The 5,380-nt window shown below is 40.3% G+C and overlaps 1 long non-coding RNA gene across 1 annotated transcript; it reads left to right on the forward strand.

The window, feature by feature from the left end:
• Nucleotides 1–349: 349 nt before the first annotated feature.
• LOC132640421 (uncharacterized) lies at nucleotides 350–3,195 on the forward strand. Its single transcript, XR_009582239.1, has 3 exons — nucleotides 350–1,032; nucleotides 1,784–1,834; nucleotides 3,059–3,195. It is a non-coding gene; the product is annotated as an uncharacterized LOC132640421 (long non-coding RNA).
• Nucleotides 3,196–5,380: the final 2,185 nt, after the last annotated feature.

The raw sequence follows: 5,380 nt of genomic DNA on the forward strand, positions 1-5,380 counted from the left end.
TGTATGTCTGATTCTGATTACGACTCTGTTTGATACATTTTTGTACGTCTGATTCTGATTTCGAATCTGGCTGATACCTCTTTGTACGTCTGACTCCGATCTCATGTTTGTCCGACATACTTCCGTACATCTGGCTTCGACTATGAATCTGTCCGGTATGCTTTTGTGCGTCTGGCTCTAGTTATGAACCTGTTTGATGTAACGTGAAATTATGATAACGTTGTAAGGAACCGAGAAGTGTGACAAGAGGTGAAAGATGCTGATAGCAATCGTAACGTTGAAAGGAATTTTGAAAGAAAGGAAGGAACCTCCCCGAAGTGTCACGAGGCCCGCTAAGGTCAATCGAACATTCGAGGACGAATGTTCTAAAGGGGGGGAGAATGTTATATCCTGCATTTTCGAACGTCGAATTATTTGTAAGCTGAGGTGGGGCCCACACATCAATATTTTTTTTGGGACATGTGAAAAGTTATATGAATCGTATATGTAAAGTTAAACACAACCCGTGAAGGGCCCTGGAGCCAAATCAAAGTGGAAGCCCTCCAAACGAATATTTTTAAGAAAACGTTTTCGGATGACCTGACTTGGAGGGGCAAAAACGGCATTATAAGTTTAGAATTTGGGAAAATGCCCAGAGATAAAAGTTGTAGATAATTGAAATAGCTTTCCAACGGTAGGTCGTGGGCTCCCAGGCGACGTCGGTACAAGGAGATATGGACATTTTAAGGCGGAAAGGTCAAGCTGGGCAGTGAAATGGGCCCAACCCGATTCCAATCCGGGTCAGGCCCATTTCCTTATTATTTAAGGGAGTTTTCAGCCTCCTCCTCCACATTTCAGATCAGAAAAGATCCAAAAAATTCCATTAGAGAGAGAGAGAGAAAACTTCAAGGCTAAGAAGATCATTTTGATCAAAATCCGAGCTCCGAATCCCGAAGCTCATGAAGAGAAAAACGTTGTACGTTGCGTTGCCTTCAATTTGAGATAAATATTAGTCTTGGGGGATGAAATTTTCGTGGTGGATCTTCTGATAAGGTATTTATAAAATTCCTTTTATGTTATTAAAGTGTTTATTTAGAGTTTTAACGAATTAGAACGGAGAAAACAGCATTATAAACTCGTTTGTTGTTTTGTTGAAATTTATGGGTGAGGGGCTGTTTTAATTGAAATTGATGGACTGATTTGAATTAATATTTTGGTTGTTTTAATCATGGATTATGTGAGGAGAGTGAAGGAACTTAATGGTTATTAAGTTGTTGTAGGAAAACATACAACTTTGTTATGGTTTATGTAAAAATGGAAATGAAAGTATCAAGAGGAAAATTATGATTATTGTGGATGAATTTGGAAGATGGAAATGTATAATGAACTTGTATGTTGAAGGTTAGGAAAAATTGGAAAGTAGTGGCTTAATGGAAAGTTTGAATGTTCGCATACCTTATGAATATTGGGTGAAAATGGTATGGATGCTTCCGATGTATGTTGTAATGAATTTGGTGGGTGATGAATATCAAAATAACAAGTTTGGTTCGGAAATGTAAGTTTGAAACGAAAGATGTGTCGTTATGCCGAAACGATGGCTAGTGATGCCATAGTGTGTGTTTTAATGTCTGTTGTTGTTTTTGCTGTTGTTCTGGGTTGTTGTGTAGTGAATTGAGCCGAGCTAAGTCTCGGGGATGTCTTATATACAGAGGAAATGCTGCCGAAATTTCGGTAGGCAAACATGTGTTAAGTTGGATTATTGAAAAGTTTGAAACTAACAAATGGTAAACTTGACCATTTCTAGATTTTGGACGAGATTGGGATCGACGCCAAGCGAGCGTAAGGCGCTATCGAGGTATGTGAAGCATTTTCCTTTGTTCCTAGGCATGTTCTGGATGTGATAGGCTCGGCCGCGAGCCTTAAGTACGACTCCGTTCCCCGGAATTCGAGACGGAAAACCGCTCCAATTCCTTCAATTCAATTGAAGCTATTTTCTTACAAATTGCCTTTAAAGTGATTTTTTGTACAAAACTCCCCTAAACGGAGTCGGAACACTTCCAAACGATTATGGATGACCTCATAAGGTCTATTAGCGATAATTTACATATGTTGCCTCGAGTTGGTCCGAGGCGGGCCCGCAAGGCCCGATATCTTCTGTAATACTTTAAATACTTCCATTTTGTCCGATTTTCTCAGAAACCATCTGAACTATTATTTTGATTATGATACAACTATTTTTATGAAATTCTTATAAAATAACTTCTGAACATCTGAGAATCCGATTCTGATAATAATCTGTCGTGCCTTCCCAAGTAGGATATAGGCGCGTACTATGCATACTATCCGTATACTCTGATTTTGGCTCGCCGTTTGGCACCCTTTAGTCTGATTGAGTCTGTATGTATGTGGTTTCCCATGGATCTGTTCGTGGCTGTCTCAATGCATTCCTTCACTGCGTCCCGGGCCAGGTTCTGTTATCGTGCATATTTCTCTGCATTGTTCACCGCGTCCCTCGGCGTACGGGCCGGGATCTGTATGTCTGTATGATACTATGATCTGTGTATGGGGATGGCGGCCAGGATGGCATATGATCTGATCTGATTCTGTCTGTCCACCGCGTCCCGTACTAAGAGGGCCGGGTTCTGTTTACCGCGCCCCCAGACAGGGCCGGGATCTGTATGTCTGTATGCATGTGCCATCAGTATGTATATAAACACATGCCTCTGTATGATTCAGTATGATTCTGCACTACTCTGCATGCATAATTCTATCAGGTATACTTCTGTCTGTCTGTCTGAACTACGACTATGTCTGTATGTCCGTATGGATTCTGATTCTGTATGTCCGTATGGATTCTGATTTTGTATGTCCATATGGATTCTGATTCTGTCTGTCTGGACCATGATTATGTCCGTCTGTCGGGACTATGACTCTGTCTGTCCGGCTTATGAGCCAGTCTAGTATATTTATGCGCTTCCGGTCCAGATCATGATTATGTTTGATATATTTCTGCTTTACATACTCGGTACATTTTTGTACTGACCCCCGGTTCTTCGGGGGCTGTGTTACATGCCCGCAGGTACAGGCGCACTCGGTGACACGCCGCCAGTCTAGGGCACAGGTTCTGCTATCTTGAAGAGCTCCTTTTGATTCGGAGCATGTACTTTGGTATATATATCTTTTGTTTTCCGTATGTTCTGTATGTATGGAAGTTCTGGGTACGGCGGGGCCTGTCCCGTCATATGATTCTGTATGTCTGTAGAGGCCTGTAGATAGATGTGTGGGTTACGGGTTTCGTCTGTATGTTAGCCTTATCGGCTTATCTGTAAATGTCTGCATGTTCAGGTATATATATATGTTTGCGCGCGTGCCGTATCTGTATCGGCCTACTTCTATAATATCCGTTTGAAAAAAAAAAAATCTGTACGATACGAAATTCGGTCAGGTAGGTATGTACGGGTACCCAGCTAGGGTGCCAGTCGCGGCCCACGGGGTTGGGTCGTGACAAGTAGGGCTTAAACGCCCAAAAAAATGTGCTATGTCAATGCCTTGTGAAACTCCACAAGAGTTTAATTTTTCTCTTAACCGTTTTCGCGAAGAGAACAATCGGATGCAAATACGTTACCTTAGGGTAGAATATGGTGTACATGGTAGCACAAGATTTAGATCAAAGTGGGATTCGGACTGTGACATGTCCGATGAAGATAAATATTTTTTTATATAAAGTAAGTAGGTAGGGTCATAAAGATCACCCCCCCCCCCCCAACTAGGGGTACATGGGGTTTTGCAACTATATAAGTAGCACTTTCTTTTGTTATTAGACTACAATGTATTCAATGTCGAGTAGTAGAAACTCAGCTTGGTCTTTACTCCTTCTAAAAGAACCAAATAGCAGTGATGATGAGAGTTCAAATCATAGCAGATTTTCGAGTGATACCAGTAATTTCAAACTAGACGAGCTAATCCCCACCTTCTTATAGAGCATAATGATGATTTCTGCAGTGTGAAATATTTAGATCCGCGAGAATATTATTGCGGTTTACACCGAGAATGGTCACATCGGCTTGCCGAATCAGAACGTCTTGTTCGTGACTTGGAAAATCTCAACGCTCCAATCTCAACAAGGTACTCCATAACCATGCCTTGAGTAGATCCAGAAACTTGCGAGCTTCCCGTACAAAGGATTAGAAAAGAAAACAACAGAATGCTGGCAAGACAATATAAATTTTACATGCTAAAGTTGGCCAAAGAACAAGCATCATCAACCGGTAGAGAACTAACATCTACTAAAAAAAGATGTGTTTTAAGAAACCGCCAATATTTTTCTGAGGACGATATTGAGGACTTCTATTCTGATGATGATTAAGAATGTTGTGATTTTAGTTTTAAGTTTAATGTATGATAATGTTGTTATTTTGAAGAATATTAGTATGTTTAGTTTTTCATCAACTCAAGGGGCATGAATTGATGGATATATTTTAAGCTTTTTTTGTTTTTGCTTTTGATGATTGTATTTTTACTACTTTTGGTTTATTATTAATGAACAAGTTTAAGTATTTTTAAAGAACCTAAAGCTAATGACACCAAGCCTTCAAACAAAAATGGAGTTCGAGCACTTTTCAACCACTAAAACAGCAATTCGAAGGTTTTCTTACCCTTGATGTATTGAGCCTACCTTATTAATCGCACAACAATAAGTAGGGTTCTATATAAAATATTGAAATTTTGGGGTCCAGAAGTATGATTAATCTATAGTCAAAGTACGTTAAAAAAGCATAATTGTCATGACCCAACCCCGTGGGCCGTGACTAGTGCCCGACATGGACACTTGTACATACTTACTAACCAAATTTCACTTGCGTTTACATATTATGTACCTCGTGCATACAAAATCATATACATATCATTTAAGTCGTTCCTTATATTGTAACACGTAAATCGATCGAGTAACGTAGTGTAGGGAAAAGCCAGACACAACCTGAATAAACATTACTGAACAAACACGACCCACATATATGTCTACAGGCCTCTAATACAGCAACAGAATCATATGACGGGACAGGTCCCCGCCGTACCCAAAATAATCATAAACACAAAGGTATGTACAACAGAAAGATCTGTACCAAAAGTATGGGCTCCGGATAAGAGGAGCGTTTCAGAACAGCAGAATGTGTACCTTAGGCTGGTGGATTACCTCAATAAGCATCTGTACCTGCGGGCATGAAACGCAGCCCTCGAAGAAAGGGGGTCAGTACGGAATATGTACTGAGTATGTAAGGCATGGAATACAGAACCGGAACGACGGCACAAAAAGTAAAGGTATTATCCAATTATCAAAGCGCTATTTCCAAATCACAAATCATGTAATGCCGATGCCAGATATTAGAAAAATGCAAACTCC

This window comes from Lycium barbarum, chromosome 1, assembly GCF_019175385.1.
Source record: "Lycium barbarum isolate Lr01 chromosome 1, ASM1917538v2, whole genome shotgun sequence".
Classification (NCBI taxonomy): Eukaryota; Viridiplantae; Streptophyta; class Magnoliopsida; order Solanales; family Solanaceae; genus Lycium; species Lycium barbarum.